Below are 25,952 nucleotides of genomic sequence, written 5' to 3' on the forward strand. Positions count from 1 at the left end.
TGTTCAGCCAAGTGAGGCAGTGTATGTTATGCAGTCACGGTTTCAAATAAAGAATAGAATAACCTGAGGTAATTGAAAGCATCACCATTTCATAATATTATCAAATTTTATGTTAGGTCTTTTACAGCAGTTTTTCTTTCTCTGACATCTGAGGAAGCATACCCAAGTTTACATTTGTTTGTAAGATTGTGATGAATTACCTATATAAAGTCAAACAAGGAAATTGGTAAGCTGGCTTTGGGTCAGTAAAGCCAACATTTGTTTTGATGTGGAGCATGTTCTTTTGGATATCTGTTAAGCATTTGTTATGTTAACTTGGATCAAAAAGTATTTCCTGTCATTTTATTTAATATGTCATTCTGAAATTATGAAATTCCTACAGAGAAATTAAGATTTTATCAAGTCCTTCAATTATTTTTGTAAGGTTGTTAAATATTGTCATGGCTTTCTCTGAGATATAGTTACTTTTCTTCACAGAGGCTTGTATGATGCTGTGTTTTGGATATTTGATGAAAATAATAGTGATAACATACCGTTGTTTTTGGTTGTTGCATAGCATTGCTATGCAGAGCCAAGGACTGTTTACATTCTCGTGCCACCCTGCCAGCAAGGAAGCTGGGGCTGCAAAAGGAGCTGGGAGGCGACGCAGCCAGGACAGCTGACCCAAACTGGCCAAAGGGATGTTCCATACCATGTGGTGTCATGCTCAACAGTAAAAGCAGGGGGAAAGAAGGAGGAAGAGGAGGACATCTGGAGTGATGGCATTTGTCTTCCCAACAAGCTGTTACATGTGATGAACCCTGCCATTCGTAAGTGGCTGAACACCTGCTGGCCAATGGGAAGATGTGAATGAATTCTTTGCTTTGTTTTGCTTGTGTGCACTGCTTTTGCTTTACTTAGAAATCTGTCCTTACCTCAAACAATGAATTCTTGTACTTTCTGATTCTCTCCCCCATCACACGTCACCTGCGGAGAGTGAGCAAGCCACTGTGTGGTGCTGAACTGTCTGCCAGGGCTAAACACAACAGGTATGTATACAGACAAATACGAAAAAATAAGAAATAATATTCTGTTGCATGAATTATTACATAATCTCTATTTATAAATTATTTTTTCCCCCAAAATCTTTGTCCCTGTCAATATAGAGAGTAGAATATGGTCATAAGACTCTTTATAATGTGACTTAAAACTGAAATTCCCAACCGTCTTTGAAAGCAGAAAAATTTGTTTCCTTTGTCACTAATTACCATAGTACACAGAGGCTTCAGGAACAGAAATAATGTTTTCACAGCACTCTCAGATGTGGTAAAGTCTGTATCACCATTTAGATACTTGTTTATTTATTTATTTATTTATTTTAAATCCAAGCAGCATAACTGATCAGTGGTTTATCAGTTTACACATAGTAAGAATTTCTGCCACCGTAAGTAATTATATTTCTGTGGGCCAAAACCAGAAGGGGATGGACCAGGCATATTTGGTTTTAGATATATTTCCCAAAATAAAATAATGATAGTCTTAGTAACAAAATGTGGAAAGTTTATGCTGCATTTCAGGTTTCAAGGAGAAGGGCATCTAACAGTTTTTCTCCAAGGCTTGCTCTTTTGTCTCAGTTGTTTTCCACTCTTCCATCTCTGTTTCAGCCCTCAGCCTAATCTCCTTTTCAGACAGTTTCCCTCTGATTTTCCATTCAATTTTTTCCTCTTGCCACTTCAAAATTCTCGCTGTGCATTGTTTTTTTTTTTCCCTTCAAAGGATTCTTCACCATAGATGGACTTGTCAAATTTGACCTGAAACAAGTGAGTAATTGAGTTTTTCAATGAGATTATTATAAACAGTTTTATGGATTTGTGGTCTTTTCCTTTTTTTCCTCTTTCTAATGGAAAGAAAATACATCACATTATACCATCAGAAACAGTAGATCTCTTTGTGCTGAAATCAGTAATAGTGGCAACCAATCTAAGACAACTTCTATACAAAATATTAGATTTGTAAATTTATAATTAAACAAAAGAAAGTTTTGTAATTGAAAATTTCAAGCAACTGTAACTGTAGGTGGCACTACTGACAGGGTCTATGAAAAAAAAAAAAAAGTGCCAGAAAGATCCCAAAGGGCCTCACCCTACAAACATATTTATATAGAGTTTTACTTCTATAGAGAGTTCTCAAGAATAAGGATACACAGCTATATATATTTGGAGATTTTCACCTTAAATCTATGTTCAATACTTAGCAAAAGGAACTGTAGTATCATGTTGGATACTACTGTTTTATTTAAAAAGAAATGATGAAAGATATATAAAATTATAATACATCATAACATATATGAATTGAGTTAGAAAGCAACAGCTGATCAAAATTAGATGAACTCTTTTATATTTTTTTTTCTAAAAATTTTTGATCCTTTCCCCTCAATTTAAATAGTCAGTTTCAGACCAAACAAACCTAAAATGTTCAAAATTTATGGTCTTATACTCTTATAAGTTTTCTTCCTTTTATATATTTATTTATACAGCTCCAGACTGTGACAAATGTAAAGTGGATTCCACTAGTTTCCCTCAGGTTGCTTCGGAACATTAATTCTGTGTGTGTATTTATTATCATTTATTATTATTATTATTATTATTATTATTATTATTATTATTATTATTATTATTATTTTGTTTGGTTTGTTTGCTATTTTAATATTATTATTATCATTTTCATCTAAACTATCTCTAATCTAATGCAATAAGGCACAGAATTTACATTAACAAATTTTGCATTGGATTCTATATTGTCATCAAATACCAATATTACTATTTTGTAGAGCTAAAACATGTGCTAGATAATTCAGCCCTCATCTGTGCTGGCATCTGCTTCTGCTTCACGTAGCTACATATTGACATGAAAGGAAGAAACATCTGGTATGTAAAAAGTAACTTGTTGGCTGATTTTTAACAAAGAGGTGAGCAGACTGTTAGCTTTTTCAAGCTTTGCTAGATGGAAAAAAAGATTAGGCCAACTCAGATCATACAACTCTAAGATCTGTTCCAGATCAGTAAAGCCTTTTTTATTCAGTTTAGTTCCATGTTAGAAATAATCATCACAATTTACATTATGAATTTCTAATTTCAGTGCTTATGCCATGTAATTATTCTGTATAATCAAACCTAACTGGTGGTTTGCTGAGCTATTGAATGAATATTCTGGCAATGAAGCCAATATTTAACTATTTGTTTGAGAAATGTGCAGAACCATAATTGTTGAAATACGATAAATTTGTAATTACAATGTGTACATGTCTTTAGCATTTACAAACAATGACAGCAAAAGAAATAACACATATCAAGCAGCAGAAGGGAGCTCGCAAAGTGATTGGCATGCTCTGACAAATTATTTTCCACCATTTTAACCTCAGTGCCAAGTTCTACTTCCAGTCTAATTATAAATAAGACATTAAGTTCAGAGGCAGTTTCCATCCTCACAGAACCTGCCCAGGCAGTAACTTGCAAAAAACATTTTATTATTATTTTATTTTATTTTATTTTATTTTATTTTATTTTATTTTATTTTAAAGTTATAACAAATTCAGTGGACATAGTTATTTGCTAAAGAACTATCTGTTGACACCTTTAGAATCTGTATGTCAAAAAAAAAAAAAAGAAACAAAACAAGAGAAACAACTAGAAACAAACTCTAAAAAACAAAACAAAATAAAACCTGTTTTCATTGATGTTAACATTTTTTAGATTAGCTCGGAAGGTCACACATTGTTTTGCAAGAACAGACATTTTCTAGAGAAAAATATTTTACAAATTTCCAGTTAGAAATTCATATGGTAATCATGTTGCTAATTAGCAATTAGACGTCTTCACTTCTTCTTCTTCTTCCTCTTTTCTTTTTTCTTTTCTTTTTTTTTCTTTTCTTTTTTTTTCTTTTCTTTTCTTCTTTTCTTTTCTTTTTTTCTTTTCTTTTCTTTTCTTTTCTTTTCTTTTCTTTTCTTTTCTTTTCTTTTCTTTTCTTTTCTTTTCTTTTCTTTTCTTTTCTTTTCTTTTCTTTTCTTTTCTTTTCTTTTCTTTCTTTTCTTTTCTTTTCTTTTCTTTTCTTTTCTTTTCTTTTCTTTTCTTTTCTTTTCTTTTCTTTTCTTTTCTTTTCTTTTCTTTTCTTTTCTTTTCTTTTCTTTTCTTTTCTTTTCTTTTCTTTTCTTTTCTTTTCTTTTCTTTTCTTTTCTTTTCTTTTCTTTTCTTTTCTTTTCTTTTCTTTTCTTTTCTTTTCTTTTCTTTTCTTTTCTTTTCTTTTCTTTTCTTATCTAAAAATGCAGTTCTAATATATTTTCTATGTGGTTTTCAATTAAGAAAGTTGATGGTATTCTTTCTTTCAATGAGAAAATATAATAATATATTAAATCATTACAATAACTTAGTATTTTGCTTTGGACAAAAATCTAGAGTCTTCATAACGGTTGTTTCCAATAAATAGTTCCAAAAATCCTGCCACAAAAATTCTGTTGGATATCTTAAAGAATACAAGCTGCAGAAGATAGTGTGACCAGTTCTACTTTCTTTCAATATTTCAATACAGGAATATTACAGAGTGACTTTTATACTATAAATAGCCTGGTCTTTGCTAAGATACGGGGGTTGTCTGTGATTAGTTTCCTACAATGGCAGGAATATAGTGTGGGAGAATGAATCTGAGGGGTAACATGACTGTATTCTGCTGGGAATACCCAGCCTGTATATGGACTGAGCTGGAGGTATTCATACCAAGAAATCCTCAGCAAATTTTGAACTGCTGAATACAGTTTCAGGTACTGTAATGCTTCACGATCCAGCTATTTCATACAAGTCTGTGGTAGTCTTCACATGGATCTTTCAGATACGTTTTATTAGCACCACTACACAGTAAGTATGTAACAGTTATAGAACGTTAACATTCTGTGTTGTACCTTTTTTTTTTTTTTTCCTATGGACAATATGAAATACAACACTGTATGTGAAAATTCTGCTTCTATCCAAGAGAAACATGAATCTTTTCTCTTTGACACTGTTTATATACTACATAACTGTACTATATTAACAGTCATGTCATAAAACAAGGTCTAAACAGCCAAATGCTGAAGTACCTTGCTGGGGTATTTGTGTTCATCAGTGCCTTCTCTCACACAGATATAGCAATGTTTCACAACAGCTGTTTTTAGGAAGCAGTGTGAGCTACTATTAAGCTGCCAATTACTTATGTAAATCATTGGAGTAAACATTAAATGATTGTCCTCTCTGTAAGCAGGCATGTTACTTTATCTAGCTAGTTTAAAAGCCCTTTATCTAATTTGTTTTATTAGTACTTAGGACAAATATCATTCTGGAAGATACCACATGGGCTGATTGAGGCAATAAGGTAGAACAGGCAAGGTCTGTAATGGCAACCCATTATTTAACTGTGATAGCAGAGATTTGTGAGAGTCTTAAATGGTACTGCAAAGAAGACCCAGGAATGAATTCACAGGAATATCTTGGTTGAAGATTGTCCATTTATATTAATATTACAATGTGAATTTGATGGTATCTGTACAATATAAAGAAAATTTGGAGAAAAACTATTCTGAGAGTAGAAGAGGTTTGTTTCTGTGACAGGCAAAGTATGATAAAAATTTAGTTAAACAAACATATCCCTTTCTGTTTGGCAACTATCAATGAGTTTAGAGTTTTATAAATACTCATTCATTTATTTATATCTGAGGGTGAATTTTTCCACAAACTCCTTTACTTAGTTATTTGTCTTACTAAATACCATTTACTGGATTCCCACCAAACTGTGTCCCCCATGGCAATCTTCTTGCACTTTCTAAACCACAGCCACAGCTCCTCTGCAGTGTACTGGGCTTGCTCCTCTGGTGTCAGGAAGAACTTGAGGTGTATTCATGCAGATATCTTTCTTATTAAAGACAATAATACCTGGCTTGTAGTTCTACTAAATGTTAGATCACTTTGTCTGGTTTGGGGCTTTGCAGTAATGAACACCTTAAGTTTTCCTGAATGTGTATTGCTGTTTTAAAATGGTTTAGTTTATTCCTGGGGCGGGGCAGGGGAGGGTGGGGTGGGGGCAGAAGTGATGAAAATGCAGCATTGCCTTTGTTCTCTTTGATTTGGGACTGCCAAGCCAGGTAGACAATCTCCTCTGCCTTTTGTGTGCATATGAGAGTGTATAGTTCGTTATATCCTTTTTCTAGAAAAGTCATCACAGAATCATAATGGTCTTATCATCCTAGGGATTTCTTATGTATATCTTATACATAAGAAAGAACTGAAGCTGCCCTAGATAGGCAACAGTAATTCAGCATTCTCTTTTATTCATTGATGATTTCAGGTATTTTTTGAGTTTATATATACTTGACTGATGACCCAAATACAGCCTGCATAATCACCTAGGCATGATATTGACTGTTTTTTGAGGTAAGAGATGACATGTTAGGTGACTGGTATTTAAATGTGATATGGGCATTGGTACTGTAAATTAGATGTGGCCTTTTTAGTAGCCATAATGTCTATATGAAACAGCAAATTGCTTATTTAGTTCAAACATCCACTAAAGTGAAAAAAATAAGACCCTATATTAATATATACAGCTGAGAAGAAATGTTAATTTTTCTGAAATGCAAACTCTGAATGGAATAACAGTAAGGTGTTGATACATTTATAACAAAATGATTTTGAAATCATCTTAGCAAGAGATAAGTTTACCTCAGCAAACAAGAATAGTAAAATGTAAGATGTCTGTACTGACTGGCAAACTGCTGAAGTTGGAATCATCCTGTTGAGCTGACTTATTCAGATGTCATAGCATGAGAAGAGAAGGATGTTGGGGCAAGTGAAAACTGAAACGTGCGTTTCTAACTGTCTGCAAAATTTCAGTGAATTCCAGAGATTAACTGATCCATTTAATTTTAACACTCTTACTAAAGGGTGTGACCTCTACTGCTTAAAATATATACATCTAACATTCATAATCAACTTCTTGGATACTTACTGTCTCTGTGACCTGATTTAATGGTGGGATATTCATGATAGAACATTAAGCCTTCAACTACATCTCAACAACAGAACAACAGAAAGCTTCATATCATTGAATAGAAACAGATCTGTATTGAATATAGGTATTTAGAATATTGGTACATGCAATGGATGGACTTTGACCACATACCAGACAGGTCCCAGATAGGATCACATCAGGAAATTAGTGATTAATGATCTTGGGTAATTAAGAGCCAGGTTCATTAAAAGAAAAATAAATACATAAATCTTAATATCAGGGACATCAGGACAGGAAAATTGGTTGGCCATTTCATTTTGCTACATAGTGAAATTTTTTTTTTCAATCCATTTATTTATCTATATAATGAGGGAATTCATCAAGTTTCAGCATATTGTGCAGATAAAACAGCTTCCACTTATGCCATCTGTACTTCAGCTTGAAAATACTCTCTAAGCCAACAACACCTAGTTGGCTAAAGTAGATACTGAGCTTCACTGAATTTTAACAAGCACTTTGTTATACTTCACATTGGGTACGGTATGTTAGTCAAATTAGAGTGCTGCATGCAATACAATAAGCACATTACACACAAATGGTACAATAATAGATTAGTTGTTATCCAATAATCTCTAATAGATCAAAATGTTCTAACGATTCTGGATGTCAAGTGAAAGAATGCAACTGAAAAATGATCGACAAATGACCAATCAGCTGATGTCATCTAAATAATATAAAGCCACCTTCCTGTAAATAAAGAAGTATAAGTTAGAGTTGAGTAAATGAAGAAGAATCTATTTTACCTTCTTGCCCGTAAGACATTAAGAAATTAATGTTAACATTTTTTGTTTGTTTGTTTGTTTTTGTTTTAAGAAAAATCTGCCTAATTTAATTATTTTATTAAACGTTGTTAGCTATAAATTTTTCCTGAACATACCAGGAAATATTCAGGACTACTGATCACCCACAAAAATGTTCTCAGTGTCAGTCTTGATGTTGTTTTCTTCCACCTCAAGGCCTTTCCCTTTGCTTCTTGCCCTTTCATGTGTTTTCATATAGACAAGGCTTCTGTCTTGTTCCAAGTTAGCTCTATTAATATATCTACTGGTAATCTCAGATATACACATTTTCTTATTGATTCAGCCTATACAGGGTCTTGCAAGGTAGATTTGAAGTTAGTGCAGATTTCAGAGTAAGAGCCTTCCGCAGTGCCCTGGAGTGGAATAGAATGATGTCAGGACTAAAACTGAAAGCACCTACAGACCCATTTGTACTGCAGCACAGATCATTCAATTCAACAAACTGCTGCATTGTATTTGTTTGGGTCTCTGAACCTGTTGGAAACCTTCTTACATCTCAGAGCAGGGCACAAGAACTTTTCTGCTCCTAGGAGAGAAAGTTTTAGAGTATGAGTACCCTTCTGTCTTCAGCTTACTTCTTACTGCTAAATGCTAATCTTTCTCTGCTGCAGAAAAGGGTATGATGAAGGAGCACTTTTTCCACATTAGGTGAACATCCTGGCTAATGGAGCCGCACTTTTGAGTATTTTATAATTTATGGAACTCTTTAAAACCTTTTTGTTGGAGATACTCACCTTTTCTCAGTCTGCACTCTAAAGCTCATTCATCATAACAGAGATGGATTAATTCTTTCTTTCTTTCTTCCTTTCTTCCTTTCTTCCTTTCTTTTTTTCTCTCTTTCTCTCTTTCTCACTTTGTTTCTTAAAATCTAATCAGTGCTACTGTTATAATGCCCTGCAGCTAACCACAGCTGCTAAAATACTAAACTTGTTGTAACATGAACTTTTGTTATCTCTATCATCAGAATACAAAAAAGGCTCAGATGCTCTGCATTTACCAACTCAGCCCCAGAGACAAGAAAGTAGACTAGTATTTTAAAGGAATCAAAGGGAGATAACAATCCTATCAGCATTTTGAAAGCAAGCTCCCAATTCACTTTGTTGATTTTGAAATCTCTTAGTTTCATTGAACAGTATTTTTTAATCAACTACCTGAGGACATACCCAGATACACAACTTTGAAATAAATTTCCTGCCAATCAGCAGAAGTTCAACACACAAGTTCTCAGTGAATCTAGATATACAAAGTAGTATAGTAGACATAGAAAACTATTCAGAACTGTGCTTATGGTACTGTTTAAAGCAATGAGCTCCCTAGGATGTAGATGAAAGTCTTTTACATATCTAGTAATTAATCATAAAAGAATTTTTAACTGTAGACAGGCCACCAATATCAAAGGCAGATTTGTCTTTTCTTTTATATAATTCTTCTTTTCATTTAATATTTCCTTTTCCTTTTTCTAATATTTTTCTAATACCTTGAGCTGAAAAAATAAACTTTAGGGCTTCAGGATGTTTTGGTTTAGCCCCGGCACTCAGCTAAGTGCCACACAGTGGCTCACTTACTCACTCTACCCAGGTGGGATGGGGGAAAGAATCAGAAAGGTAAAAGTGCAAGAATTCTTAGGTTGAGATGAGGACAGCTCACTAGGAAAAGCAAAAGCTGCATGCACAAGCAAAGCAAAACAAAGAGTCTATTTGCTACTTCCCCTTGGCAGGCAGATGTTCAGCCCCTTCCAAGATATCAGGGCTCATCACACATAATGGTTTCTTGGGAAGACAAATGCTGTCACTCCTCATGCCCCGCCTTCCTTCTTCTTTACTCCAGCTTTTATTGCTGATAATGATGCTGTATGGCATGGAATACCTTTGGAGAGTCTGGTCAAAAAAGTGCGCTATATTAATACAAACAATAAACAATGCAAGAGTGTAACCATTGTAGAAAAACAAATTCTTATATGAATGGCACCTGTAAAATGGATATTGCCTCTAATAATAGATTTTTTGGAATACTCTTACAAAAATTAAGTTACGCTGTAGCAGATGCTGTTCAATGGCATGGATTTTTTTATTCATAATTAATAGCAAAATATGAACCATAGATGTATTAAGATTATAATAGCTATTGATAGTTTTGATTGATAGTTTATTGACAAGCTGCATCCTCTCACCTCCTCAAATAAGGGTTTAGCAGATGTTATTCTGTATTCACTTACCTTGTTTTCCATTTAGGAAGCTGTAAAACAGAGGGGAATCATGTCGCAGGTCTCAATCGTGGGTCCGTGAGCACAAGGACTGCAGGATGTATAACTACTTGTTAGGATGTATAAGTACTTGTTAAGTGCTCTTCTATGAGCACTTAACAAGTAGTTATACTTATCCTAAATATTGTCTATACTAAAAAATATATTTTTGTTGTTGTTGTTGTTGTTTTAAAGTATATGAGATTTCAAGGACCAACATACATTACTGATGTTACCCATTATCTCATAAAATTCTCCGTCAAGCACTAAAGGAAGAGGAAAGCAAAATAAAGGGAATATTTATGTTAATATCAAAATCTTTTTTACCCCTTTCCCTTGCTTGTAATCTAAGTCTTGCTGCTTTTAGCTGGCAGTGAACTCTATTTCCTTGCTGTTGCTTGTTCTAAATCATGTGCCTCTATCCAAATAACATACTTAGATGACTTTACATACATTAATGTAGGAATCTTAAAAAAAAATGCATACTGATACAACCTGGAACTAAGGCAACTAGTTCAAAAAACATAGGATAAGCTGTTATTTAAAACAACATGAACAGAATTTCTAGTGTGGTGAACAATTAAAGCAGTCAATTTTGGCTGAAGAACCCTAACAAAAGTATGCAACGATACACGCAGTTTAGCTATTGCTATTTATGAGTAACTTTGACAATGCTGATGGATGTAAGATAAGGTGAAAAATGGGTAATTCGAATGGCTTATATTGGCATTTATTTATCCAACTAGCTGCAGCCTTTTAATGACCTTTTTTTCAAAGTTGCCATTTTCAACAATACAATGAAAAGGACTATTTATGATCATAAATTTGTAACTTTATAAAGTTATTTTTTTCACCTCAGAATCAAAATTGTGTGTATTCCCTTGACCTTAAAAGAGCAAAAATTACGATGAAGGCTTTATCAGGTTAAAGAAAGAGGAAATTAGACTATGGAATTGGAAGAGTAATACTACGTTGCACCATTTGGAGGGAAGATGTAGAAGACGGTGGGGGTGGGGGGGTGGGGTGGAGGTGTTTTTAGTTTCTCGCTGTTCTATACTGCTGATAATAGGCAATAAATAATACTAATACCCCTATGTTGAGTCTGTTTTGCTTGTGATAATTGCTGAGTGATCTCGCTGTACTTCCCTCAGCCTTTGAGCCCTTTCCATTATATCTTTCCCCCTTTTCTTTTGAGGAGAGTGAGTGAATATAAATAAACAACTGAAAATAAACAACTGTCTTACATCAAAATTTATTGGTCTGCTACACTGAACTTGAAGACAGAATGGATACTTAACGTCTATTGTTATGAAGATGTTTTAGAGGACTAAAGCTATACTAATATTTCTGTTGTTGAGTTGAAATGTTCCTCTCACGGTATCAGTGTTGGTTTGCAGATGTGGGTATGAAAAGAAAGGATGTGTGCAAACATTCTGCTCCTAGTGTAGACACTGCAAAATTAACAATTCAGTGACTTGCCACTGAGGAAAGAAATTTGATATGTTGATATGCAACTATCCCAAGGTATGTGTTTTCTGAAAAAGTAATTTCATACATGATGGAGTTCTAATCCAAAAACACAATTTTGAGCCTTTTGCCTGTTTTTGGATCAGGAGAGATCCAACTGATTTATATTTCAGGACATGATGTTACCTGAGTAATTTTCAAATTCTTGCAAGAAAAATACTTCTTAGCTCTTGGGGTATCTTTTTCCAAGGTTTTATTTAAAAAATTAATTTATTTATCATATATTAAGGTTGGGTTTTAGAAAAGCTTTTTTCAAGAAGCATCTTTGAGATCAGATCTGACAACAGTGAGAAAAAAAATAAAGCACACCTACAATCATTTCCAAAAGTAACAATGGCAGGTTTCCAGCACAATGGGTACTAGAGCTGAATTGTTTCCATTTTCTCCAGAATTCCATTTCTGTCTTTTCAAGTTGGTCTCAGTGAAGAAGGATGACCTAGATGGAGATGACTTACTGTATACTTGTCAGAGGACTGCAGAAAAGAATCAATTCAAGTATTCACATGCACTGCTAAGTTCTTAATCAGCTATTTGAGAACAATGTTTGTGTGAAAGAAAACGTACAATTAACGTCCTGCAGGGGACATTTCCATCTTTTCAGGAAAGAAAGTACTTCCCTGTAGCGTAAAGCTAAGCTAATTTGGATACTTTAACTATGAATTATCATATTTTCAAAGGTTTTGTTTTCTTATAACTTTAAATTGAGAAAAAAAATATTTTAATCATTAAAAAAAAAAAGGAGAGGAGGTGTATTATGTTTAATGTTCTTGAAGGGTAATAAATATTTTAGTCAAAGATCTGTGTCTGCATTTTTCCCCTAGATTTCATGGGGGTATTATTAAATATCTTGGGAAATCTGCCACTCTCTATTCACCAACATATTAGCAGATATTTTCTTTTTCACACCCTGAGGTTAAAAACTGAGCATTCACATTTTAATAAATTGTCAGCCTGGCACAGAGAGAACCTTTCTTCATTATTTTGTGTGCATGTAGCTGGGAGAGAGTAGGTATTTTTTGACAGTTACTTCTTGGTGACTTATGAGTGCTTTTAAAGGCTAAATCTTGTAAGAATGGGATGAGGTTACAGAAACGGAAGAGGAAGAATGCGAGTTAGAAATATTGAGCACTTTGCCTGAAACTATAAACAACAACCTCGTTTAGTGTTGGACCACTATATAATATAGCTATTGAGATATATTCCTCATGAGTTTCTTCTTCCCAGTTCTAGAAGTATTAGAGAGCTTGAAATATATGGTGCTGCTTTATTTTTACCTTTATGATGAGTACTGACACTGGGTAGCGTGGACTTGTGTACTAAAAAGGCAAGTGCTATCAGCTTAGTATCCTGTTTTACGCTAGGTAGTTAGAAGCAGAAAGCAACATTTCCACCCATTTAAAACAAAAGAAAAACACCAAGACAGCAGAAATAATCAATTTCTCTTACACTTAGCAAATCCTTTCCCCTCACCAAGAGACATTGTTGAAAATATGAACTGGCTGGTATTTTTTGCAATGTAAAAACATACTTCTTGCTCCTGTCTCCACAGACATAAGAGTCACAATACCTTGGGAAGTTGATGCAGATGAGAAATTGGCCTTAAATAAGGTGATTTTAATACCCTAAATGACATTCTTTTACCTGCATTTGGTTTCTTTTATTGCATTTTGGCTTGAGTCAGTACATGAGAAACAATGCACAGGAAAAAGGACTGAATGCTGTGTTTGGAAGTGTGGTACAGAAAATCAATATATGTACTACAGAATGGAATGTGTACATCAAAAATATTTCACTGGTCTAACCTATTTTACCTTCAGTCAGGGTGGTATTATTTGAGGGTGTGAAAATATAAGAATTCATGATCAAATGACAAAAAAAACCAACCAAATCAACCAACCAACCAACCAACAACAACAGCAACAACAACAACGACAAAAGCCAAAGAAATAGCTGTGGAATCTAAGAAAACACTTTAGACATGTTTCAAACTTTAAAATTAGTGGATGTCTTGCTAGGATTTTTCCTGAGAAGTGAGAAGTGTGGTTTTTTTTTCCAGGTCAGTCATGGACACAGTTACTTAGCCTGTTTAAAAGTTTTTCAGCAGTTGAGTTCTCTTAAGCATTTTTGTGTGGTTGTTGCGAGGAAGCTTGTTTCAAGCATTTTCAAATTAGGGATTTGGGTTGCTGAGATAGTATGAAGCAATTCTCCTGATAACTGTGTTATAAATTATATAAGAATCAACTATGACATATTATCTTTGTCATACAGTGTTGAAAAAGTCATGAAAATAGTAGAGAAAATATATACTGAAAATATTTACAATTTCAGTTCTGATGTCAATTTGCACAGTAAACATGATGATCCATTGGCTTATGTGCTCTGTATCCTGTTATATCTGTTATTTGTCAGGACCTTAGATTAGCTCTAACTCCTGCAGATTAATAATACTAAGCTTAATAATACTTATTTTTTTATCTGATTTTTGAGATATACCTAATTGATGCTAGTCCTGAACAGTTACTAAGATAAATGTGCCCTTTAATTGATTGCTACTGAAAACATTTAAAGAAATTTTCATGAAAGGTAGCTAGGAACTGAAAAAAAAAAAAAAAAAGAGAGAGATTTAACAGCTGATCATATAATTCAACTGATCCAGTAATTTTAAGATGATTTATTACTCCAGCTTGTTTACACAGTCTCATCATTACTGTATTTGAATGGTATCTAGAGATTAATGGGAATGAATGAACACAGCAATTAATTGTATTGGTGCAGCAAAATACATATGCAGAGGTGATAGTGTTTGTTCACTTGTTCAGGTACTCTTTAAAATGGTCTTTTAAATTGTTCATTACCTAAATGACCTTAAGTTTATAGCTTTAGTTGATACAATCAGAGACAATTATCTTCTAATCCTCACATGCAAATAAAGCAGCAGCACAGTACTTAATCTGAGTATTAGCAGAATTAGATATGATCCTATAGTTTCATGTGCTTTTTTTTTTTTTTTTTTTTTTTTCTGACTTAGGAAAGCGCCTATTGTGAGTGATCTGTTAGAATCCAATACTGGTTTTAGTTTCTGTACTTTCAGAAACACCCTTAGTCCAATCTTAAAACATGGAACAGTCACAACTGTCTGTAGGCCTATATCTATAACTTAATTAGAATTCTTTTGTAATAGGAATATTTAATTCAATATATCAGGGGTTTTATGAATTCAAGTCTAAGTGAAGAAATGCAAGTCAAAAATGGTTCACTGTGCTAGTTTACCTGCATTCAGCATTGTTTGAGAGTGAAAAATTATGAAAGTATAAAAAAATCATGATCATTGCCCAGTTATTCCAGTACGATGCATAATATCACAGGACATATTTGGTGTGAGCCCTCTCTTTCAGTTGCACTACCCACAAATAGGCTTTGAAGAATATTAAGCATAATTAAATGCTTGGAAAATTCTGCCATGAAATGAAATTCAATTTGTTTCTAAATTGAATTATGTCATATGTAAGAGTTATTTATACATATAAGTTATGTCAAGTGTTTTAGATAGCCAGAGTCACAACACGGATGCTAGCTACTTATAGGAACAGTAAGCAGGCAACTTTAACTCAATTCACTAACTGCATTTTCTTGGACCAAGTATTTCTTGAATGATTATATATGCCAAAATAGCTTCTTGCTAGACAGTTTAGTGTTCTTCACAATACTGAACAAAATATTCTCCCTCTTCATATGACTCTTTTCAGTTTCTTTGCTTTTCAAGAGCCACTGCATTATTTCTCTTTCTCGTTGTTTCACTTTCTTTCTTAAATGTCTGTGCAACTTAAAGATATTTCTTTTCAGTGGCAGGTTCTGAGTTATCTTCCTTACATGAAGATTCTGAAAGAAGGAAACACTCATATGTCTTGTGATGAAGTTTGCCTGAATTAAAATAAGTTTCCAAATACAGATGTTGATTTCAAGAGAAAGCCAAAAGAGTATCAGAAATCAATCACAACATTCTTGAAATTCTCTATTTTTCCTTTCATTTTTAATTTGATGTAATTCTTATTAAACACCAGGTGAAATTAAACATCAGAGTTGTAGTTACTGATGAACTATATAATTCTTATAGTATGGTAAAGTTGTCAGTAGAAAAAAGTGTCATTTAAATACAGCAATAGCTCTTTCAGTTACAGTTGTTTAAAATAGAACTATCATTTTCATTGAGATGTCAACATTCACAATTTTTCTATTTTAACAAATAGGAATGAAATAGATATTGCAAAAGTTTCACCCTAGTGGCATCAATGAAGGTGGTATGCAAAAGGTCCAGGTTCTCTGTCCTGATATTTAAACACAGCTGTGTCTACAGCATGATTTTCTCTTTTCTTGCATTTCTGCACTCTATTCTTTCTCCCATTCTACAACTTGTCTCCAAAATCAATTGCTTACCAACATCCCATCTTCAGCCTTTTCTCATGTGATTGCTTCACCCTCTCTAAGGGATATTAAAAAAAAAAAATCTTTCTTTTCCTTTATTCACCTGTATTATCTGTCTGTCTCAGAGATTGTGAATGTACAAGTTATATACTATCAATATTCTAATGAAAGTAGACCTTTGGGAAGGGAAGAAACTTTTTATGATATATTGTGACAAACATTTTGTTATTGGTCATTATCATGTGATGGTCATTATCTGAAAGAGTAGACTTACACAGAGGTCAGCAATTTATATAAATAACATAAATAGATATATGTATATTAATTTTATTAATTTCAAAGAAATTTTCTATGAAAATAAAAAAAATACAATGAGTATACACAAGATTTGGAAGCATTTGATAGGGAATTTTAGTGAAAAAAAAAATGAAGTGTACTGTTAAATAAAAATTTACATTAAAAAGTCTGAAGGGTCCAGTGTATTCTCTAACTCTATGTGGAACATCTTAAAAGCATGATGGCAAAAACATTACTGGTGTAATACATAGAAAAGACTTGATGAGTGTTTCAGAATAAGAGTTTTTTTCTTTAGAGGTGAGCAAATGGGTATATAGGGAAAGATATAATAGGCATATTGCTGTTGTACAGAGCAGGAGAAATATTCATGCTAGAGGAAGAATATGAACAGGAACAAATCAGATAATTTCCATATGCAAACACAGTGCTTTGAAGATGTTGTATCTTTACACAAAAGATTTCATTGTTTCCCTCTAAATAAGAACAAGATGCTTACTTGATATAAATAACACAAAAAATATGGCTTAGTCCATAAAAGAGATTAGCAGCTGTGCAATTAGTAGCCATATAAAAATAAATGGCTATGAGTAGCTGGGGAATATGCATATGTGGCTGATGCCAATCTTCACGTATCAAAGTAATTAACAAGAATCTCTTCTTTGAGTAATAAATGAAACACAAGTTTAAACTAGGAAAACGAAAACTTACAAATTCTTAAGTACCATTTGTTTTGAAAAGCAACCACTTTCAACCTGTCACTTGGGCTTGTTCAGATTTATAGAGCATATATAAAAATTATGGTATTTAATCTTATTGTACTCATGCAATCAGAAGAACCTGAGTTTGCTTTCTCTCCTGTTCTATATTGCCACAGAACAGTCCAATGGAATTCTTGTTTTTTACCTTCATAAACGCTACATCTTCAACGTTGCATAGGCAAGAGTCTGACAGATATCAGATTCCTGAAAACACATCAAACAGAGAAAATGAAAATTCCTGTGCTAAATTCATATAGCTAAGAGATAATTTTTGTGAAATTTTGTTGTTCCGTATACACGTTTTGATACATAAAACAAATAAGAAACCATCCATGTGGAGCACCACATTGCCACTGCTCAGATTACTTTTTTTTTTTTTTGAGATGAAACTTCACTTTTTCTGATTAGTTAACAACTGTTAAGATAGGTAAAAGAACAATTCAAATCAGGGATCAGTCTTACCTAAACAGCATCTAAATTAACAACTATAATGTATATTAGAGTAAAAATTGCAAGCAAATTGTAATTTGCAAATTGCAAAATTGTAATATAAATGATTATTACTATTTACTCTTGTAACAGAGGAATCATAACAAGCCTCAGATAGAATATAAGGCTGAAATTTTCAATATTATCCAACAAGATAAAAAATGAGGAGGGAGGAATTTTCAGAATTAAAACACAATGACACATTTATTTTCCTAGGTATTATTTTTAGTATGGAAAATGTCTTCTTCCTCTGAGGTATTTTGAATTTGCATAATGCTAACAAAAGTAACTGGTGAGAAGCTTCATTTAAATGTTTCCTTGAGGTTCTCTACACAGAGAATCCTTGCAAGATTGGTATGTGTATATATTTTTTTTCAATTTATATACAGTTAATTCGGAGGTTCATATGTTCCTTGCATGAATTGGCCCAAGATTTCTGTTCTCCTGCCTGATAATTTTTGTGTTTCTATGCATGATCTTTTTGAAGGAAAAAAAAAAAAAAGCACATGACATTTATTGAAGGAATATGCACTCACTTAACTGCAGGCTTCATGTAAAGCAAATTAATTTAGTTTCCAGTTTTGCTTTAGTATCGTACGCCTGGACACAGATGATCTGAGTTTAATTAAAGTAATTTCTAAGGCAAACTGAAGCAACAATTGATGTGTATTCTAGTTTATTTTAAGCACCACTGCTGCTACCAATAAAGAAATACAGTCTATGTTAGACTGTAATTTCAGAACACATATTATTTAAATGGACAAAAAATGTGGAAATTACCTATGTTTTAATTTTTTTTTAACTTAATTTCTCATCATACAGGTAATACAGTATTACTTAGTGAGTTACTAACCTTTTGAGCACAAATGATAAACTTCTACAGAAGTTTAATCTAAATTCTAAGGTAGACTTTTTAAGTGACACTTTGATCAGAAAAACATCTATCAAGGACTGCATTCATTAACTACCATCTGTCTGAAGATGTGGCTGTCAGTAGAGCAGTAGGTATTTTCCATCTGACCACACACGCTGCTGTACTTTTAGGGAAATTCTTTCAAGACAAAATATTTGTAAGGGATATTTGTTTTTCTTCTTCCTGCCCCTGAGCTAAACACTCTCAGAAGCTATTAAAAAAATGTGAGCTCTCTGACTTCACCCTAATCAACTTCAAATACAAATGACTGAGGTTGCAGACTTTCTCAAGCAGAAAGCACAGAAAATTGCTTCAAAAATCCCCACCGCTCTTTCAGCAATACCACTGAATAAAAAAGCATAAATTGCATGGATGTTAAATACACTTTACAAAATATTTTGTTTATTTATATAGTTCAGTAGTCTCTAGACAATTTATAGTTTTTACTTGTGTAATTAACCTATTGACCTCACACACAAAAAGTATACAAACAATACATATTAGTAAGCTATTTCAAAAAATGTGAATATTGATTAGTTGTTTTAAGTTCTGCACAAAAATAGTTTTGAAATTAAAGGAAAAAAATAAAGATATCTGACAAGTAACCAGGAGATCCTTCTCCATGGTTTTCCCTTTAACTGTACCTTGTCTCAGTTCTCAATGAAACTTTGATTTTGACTGATTTGAGGGATCAGAGGTGCATATATTTGAGTGAAACTAACCTTGTTTATTAATGAGCCCCAAGCATAAACATGGATCTGAAGCATCTTAAATATGGAAATAGCTCAAGTCTTCATCTAGCCTTTGGGATTACACTGGTTGCTTTACAGCTATTGTCATAATTGCTTAAACACTGATTTTTATATAGAAACCTTGGCTAATCAGGACATGTTCTCCCATGCATTTTTATACAACATAGCTAATATTTTTCAAGGCTGTTTGTTACTAAATATTTAGATGTTGCATGATTTTGAAATTGCCTTGCTGAAGAAATAAAAAACAAAGCTGATGACAGCTTTGGCTTGTTGCTAGCTAGATTGTTGTTTCCTGGCTATAGGTTAACCCCTTGTTAGTATGGATATCTGCTCTTCAGTGCTTGCACAATCTTCTGGGTATCCCTTCTTGGTGAGAGTTGGGTTTATACTTCCAGACATGGCAGAAAACTGTATTTCTATTTGTGGAACACCAGAAATCAAACAGCCAAAGTGGAAATGATCTGCAAATGTAACAAAAAGAAAGGTCATTCCTATGTTGGCCCTACTGTCTTATGAAACATATGTATAATTTCTGAAATGGCTAGCTCTCTTGGTCTGAGGTAAAATACAACATTTATGGTATGTATGTAGTGTCGGAAAGCCCTAATGAAAAATGGTTAAATAAATAAAGTTATTTGATGACAGATGTACCCTTATTGTTAATTAACTACTTTGCAGGAATTTGCAGCACTGAGTTGCCAGAATTTTTCAGTATGTTGCTATCAGAACTACTAGCCCTTAACTAATAGAAGAACTTAGCAGATTGGTTCTCAATGATTTGTTTTTCCATGTGGACTGCAATTTACTAAAAAGTACTCTCCCAGGCATCCACTGTTCTTTTGCTAATAACATTTCTCTAAATGGCTTGCAGAGCCTGCTTACAAAGAAGGTTAAAAAAAGAGAAATATTCTCATTTCTTTTTGTTGCTGTTGCATCCCATATAGAAACCCAAGCCTATGAGATGAGAGAAATTAACATTTTAGTTCATCTTTTCAACATAATTTGTCACCTAAAGAGGCAGAAACATGCTTATCTGACTGGTTTTGGTAATCTGAAGAGGGTAGTACAAATGATATGTTTTTTCTTTTTCTTTCTTTTCTTTCTTTTTTCTTTTTTCATTTTTTTCTTTTTTTTTTTTAACAAGCTTTTAATACTTTTATTTAATAATAGGAAAAAAAAGATAATATTTAAACAATTTGGGGAAACAATAGTAGTAACAGTTTTGTACCACAAAGGACCTTTGTTTTTTCCCCATGTTTTAAATTCTTCTCAATAAATCTGAGCACCCTGTTGAAACCCTCGTTCCTGTATTTTAACTGTGAGGTTGTAGTCAGACCACTGGTCATCCAGAATGGGGTAATAGCTGCATTGTACTTTCCGGACCAACCACAGGAGAAATGTTGCAGAGCAGGGATGCTTGTGGGAGCTGTGTAGTCACAGATCCCTATGTCAATATTCTCTGTCTAAGAAGAAAGGGAATTACAATGGCTAAAAAGGAAACAGGGCTGTTCTTAGCCCTTGGTAGTCTTTCATTAGCTACAGGTATCTACTAACAGGATGGGGGAAGGGAGGTGGTTGACATCCCTCTGGAACTGCTTTCAGTTATGAGGGTCAGATTGAATTTCAGCTTATCTCATGCCTGGCCTCTAATGTAGCTCTGCTGATTGGTTTTGGTGGAAACACTGTGACACAGTTCAGCTGTGAGAAGAAAAAATGCTTAGCTTGATTCTAAGCCCATCTACAAACTTTTTCCTAGTTTTGGCAAGTTTGTTCTTTTTTGTTTTCTGGGAAGTGAGACTAACACTTGTACCATGTGTGGTGAAGACAGTTGCCTGCACTTGTGAGTTTTTTCATCTTATGAAATAAAACAACCAATAAAAATGTATGGATTAATATGAGTTCTTGCACATGTACCTATATATCAACACATTTCTGAAAATGAAATTATGCGAAATCTGGACTAGTTGCAGTAGCTTTTCAGGTTGTGTAATTACTTTAAATACAACAAAGGTTGTTTCCCTTGTGCTTCTAAAACGATTTTAAATAACTAGGCCTCTGGAAATTATCTCTGAGTATGTGTGGAAAGGGAGAAGATTATTTAAACAAATGAATAAAAGGCCAATATATTCTAATGAAAGACTTTGACCCACTCTCAGAGAATGTCATGAATTTAGGGTGAATGATTTCAACTGCCAGCCATATAGATGTGGTTCAACAATTTATGTCACCCTCACTCCGTAATCCATGTGGTGACTTGTGTTTGGTGCCCAGTCAAAGCAGAATTAAAAAACTCAAGCCAGCTCTAAAAGAAGCTGACTGTGGTGAGAAATGAATGACTAGAATGTAAGGGAGGAGAGAAAGTTCATGCTTGAAAAGGGTACATCAATTTAAATGGTAAAAAACGACAAAGAGAACAACGGGAAAACTATTTGAAACAATCCAGCCTAAAACGCCGGTCCCAATTCTCCAATAGTCAGCTACCACTGAGTAGTGAAAGAAAAAATATACACATAAGAAAAATACATAGCTATTTTATATGTATATACTATAAACCACTCTATAACATGTCCATCTCACCTAAGTTTTTCTCAGGTATAAAGCAGTGAGATTAAAGTCTCAGAAAAGCTGATGCATTCAACTTGAAAGGTCAGAGGACTGATTTATAATGTTGGCAGATATGTGGCTGGTTTGAACATCAGGAGTTGAACAAAGTGCTTATGTTATCTCTGAAGTGTCAGAATAGATTTTAAATAGTATTTTGTATTTGTATTTAAACAATCTTTTTAAATAACCTTTGGATATTTTTAAAACCTATTTTACAAGCATGTATTCAGGATTTCTGCTGAAGACACAATTTCTAGGAGTTTTCCAATTCCTCAATTTTCATGTTCCTAAAGAAAAAAAAATGGCAAAAATAAACTACACTTCAAAATTTATAACATTTTTTAAAGCCATAAACTCTAAAACCTCATTTTGTTTGTTTATTTTCACAAATGAGAGAAGGAAGAGCAGCCCAGGATTATTATTATTATTTTTTTTTTTACACCAAAAATATGTTATTCAGTTGGAAATTGGCAGTAGGTGAATATAAAATTGAGCACCACAACAACGATGTAAATAAAGGTAGCTTAGTAAGGTAGGCTGTGATTCTTTGTGAGTAATAAAGAGCTAATTTTGGTGGACTAGGAGGTACTCTGCTTGAAAGGTCGAGGCATCTTCCAGAGATTTTGGGAAAGCAGCAGTAATGTACACCATCATATATTTCTGAAACACCATTAATTTGCCTCACACAGCTAGTCTACCCTAATGCCTAGGGAATTACAGAGGAATGAAACTGACCTACTATCTGTGTGACTTCCTGAAATAACAGCAACGAAAGCAGTATTTTTCCCTTCTTTCCAGCTCTTCACAAGAGTACTGTCCAAACTGGGCCCTAACCTAGCCCACGGGAATGAAGTTTTACAGAACTAGCTCAACACACTTGAAGACATACTTTGACTCTGCTTTTCCTTTGCTGAACACAGTAATGGCTTTGAACCTTTAAAACATATTGGTATTTGTGGGACTGTTGTAATCCAGGACAAAGGAAGCCTCTCTGTGGGTACAGATTTGTTGAAATTTACCTGTCCACCCATCCTGAACCCTTAAGTAAGTATGTATATACAGTTTGGTGCTGTCCTAAGTGGGAGAATGAGTGTGGAATTGGACAGACAAATCAGCTGGTTTTGTTGTGAACTACACTGAAAAGCATTCTAACCAAGGCAATGGAGATGGTGTAATAATGCCCTGATGTGCTGGTACATGTTGATACAAGATCTGGCACAACATCACTCTGCCAACTCACGCACCTTCTTTATGTGGTGGAGATGTAGCCCTTAGGCTACAGGTGGAAACTAAAAATCTGTTGCTCTCTTATACACATGAACTTGATAATGAATGTATATATAAAATTTCTCACTGTTTTTAAATCTGTGATACACATGCTTCACCATTTTTGACAGAGGCATATCAATTTTCAATAGATAAGTAAGATTATGCTTAACTATATCAGTATGATAAAGTGGAAAGAAAACCAAAGCAATGCAATGGATCTTAAAAGGTAAATAATAGCACTCATTGACTATACGATATTAAATTCAGGATATTAGAAATAAATTTATCACTGTTCTGTAATGTCATAAAACTAAAAGAATGTCACCAAAAATTATCAGTTACATAATACATATACTCATACAACTGTTGAAAATAGAGATGTATTTATTGCATTAATATCATACACTTGCTATGAGTTAACCTTCTATATTAAGCTTCAGTAATGCTTTGTTTGTTTCATTTGTTTGTTTGTTTTCCAGAACTGAAGCCAGGGTTACATATAGACATGAACTTAAAATATAAAATAATGAAATAGACTTAGATAAATTGTCTCAGATTTTTGGCTGCCTGCAGTACTGTAAATTTTTTTTTTTTTACCAATACATATCCTTTACCTAAAATATGACAATTTTATAGGCTATTTTTAAAAATATGCTATTTTATAGCTGTTCATCTTTGGCAATTAGTACTCTGTTTTGGCTTTAATCTTTCCTAAGGTCATATTCGATTTGGAGAGAAGCAAGAGCGCATTTTCAGTATGGTACAAAATATAAAAAGGAACAAGTTGAAGAAGAATAAATCTCCCAAAGGCATAATTTCCAGACAATGATTATAGTTCATATTTAAAGATAACATCACATGGAAAAGTCTAATTTAAAAGAATGAAAGATAATTTTGAAAGTGAGCAACGTTAGACAGGAGGAGGAATCACAAAGGATGACAGATTCAAAAGCACTGATGTCTTCATAGCTTTCTCCAAAGATGCAGAGCTAGACTGGTTGTCATTTGCGCACTGGCACTGTGACAGAGTAGTAACTTTGAAAGTTGAAAGAGAGCTTAAACAAGAAAGGATTAAGACAGAACTCTAACAATATCTTCCTTTCTTATACATGTGATTCATGTTTCTAATTAATACTAATTAGAGTTGAACTCAGTACAATAGAGCAATTTTTATTTTTTGGCACTGCAGAGAGTATTATATCTAAGTGCACATAAGGACATGCCTACAGTTTATGAATACTACTATGCTGAAATGCAATTTTTTAAAGTTAATGTAATCTTTTCCTGTCTTAAAGGTATTTCCAGAAGCAACATATCAGATTATTTCTATAATCACACTAGTATAGATCTTATTCAAAAGTATTAGTACTTTTTGAGGGCTTTTTTTTTTTTCTTTTTTTTTTTTCTTAACATGATATACATATGTTCTCATAAAGAAGTTTTTAAATACTCTGATTCTTGATAATCTGACTATCCTCTACTAAAAACATTAATCAAAAGTGCTTCTCTATGGGTCAAAGTTGAGGTCACATCCTGCAACTATTGCAATGATTCATAACTTTGATACCATACTTTAACTAGACTGAATTTTCATGCTGAGGTAAGTATATTAATACTTAACAGAGTAGACTGCTTTCTTTCTTGTACTGTTGATGTTGAAAGTCTTCCCAAATCTTTTCTCTTTGGAGTGTGGTGTCCAGTGTACCATTTCGATGCCACTCTAGTTGTATTGATGAGTTATTTGCTAGATAGAGGTAGGAAACTCCATGAATCAGACACAAGCAATTAGGCTCAAGCTGAAGAATCTTGCTGGGCTACTGTTACACATACATTTTTTGATCAGCTTGTATTGGACAAAGCTCAGTCATGTCAATCTGCAAAAGACCACACAAACAAGTCCTCTGAGTCCTTTTGATATTCATGAGTGAAAGACAGTTGTGTTTTTCAAGGCCATAGGAAACATGTCACAAATTGAGATGTAAGCCAATAAGTGCCTAGATGAAAGTTTTTATTCCCCGGAAGACAAATATAGATATGCAAAATACTTGGATGTACTGACTGATAGAAACTGTATTTTCAGATTATAGGATATCATTCAAGTCATGGGTCTTGATGGAAAATGTTACCTGTAAAAACTGACTAAATATGTGTCAATTGGGAATACATCTGTTTTACCATCTGCAGAAGTGGCTTGAGACTTTATATTTATGTTAGAAGAAAATCAGTGAGAGACCAATGTAACTGCTGCAAATTTTTGAATGATGAATAAAAATGTAATTCAGAAGACATCCCAAAAGAATGAGCAGGAGTTTTCAAAAGGAATTAAGACAGCATCAGTAAGCAGAGAATAAGATTTCATGAAGGTGAACTTTGCCAACGGCAGATGACCTAGTGAGAAAAATAGTTCTGAGTTATGGGTTACCAGAGGTTATTGTGCACTTGATCAAGAACAGTCTGGTAGAGTACAATGAGTAAAAATGGTGTGGAAAGAGTCCAGATGGATCTGAAAGACAGAAAAACTATTCAGTGCAGCAACACATTCACTGAAATTAGAGCTGAAAATGGAATAATCATAGAATCATAGAATCATTATGGTTGGAAAAGACTTCCAAGATCATCTGATCCAACCATCCCCCTACCACCAATATCACCCACAACACCATGTCCCTAAGTACTATGTTCAATCTTTCCTTAAACACCCCCAGGGACGGTGACTCCACCACCTCCCTGGGCAAACCATTCCAATGCCTAACTATTCTTTCCATGAAGAAATTTCTCCTAATTTCCAACCTAACACCCCTCAAC

At 33.6% G+C, this 25,952-nt stretch overlaps 1 long non-coding RNA gene across 4 annotated transcripts; it reads left to right on the forward strand.

Moving 5' to 3' along the window:
- Window positions 1-357: 357 nt before the first annotated feature.
- On the forward strand, window positions 358-25,952 carry LOC308193995. 4 transcript variants are annotated; one of them, XR_013950159.1, is made up of 7 exons: window positions 358-809; window positions 975-1,028; window positions 1,756-1,799; window positions 2,516-2,586; window positions 2,810-2,906; window positions 13,190-13,248; window positions 15,484-17,094. It is a non-coding gene; the product is annotated as an uncharacterized lncRNA (long non-coding RNA). The 4 variants fall into 4 exon arrangements; XR_013950160.1 differs by lacking the exon at window positions 2,516-2,586; XR_013950158.1 differs by lacking the exons at window positions 2,516-2,586; window positions 13,190-13,248; window positions 15,484-17,094 and adding an exon at window positions 22,677-25,952.

This window comes from Anser brachyrhynchus, assembly GCF_964034855.1.
Source record: "Anser brachyrhynchus genome assembly, chromosome: 4".
Taxonomy (NCBI): domain Eukaryota; kingdom Metazoa; phylum Chordata; class Aves; order Anseriformes; family Anatidae; genus Anser; species Anser brachyrhynchus.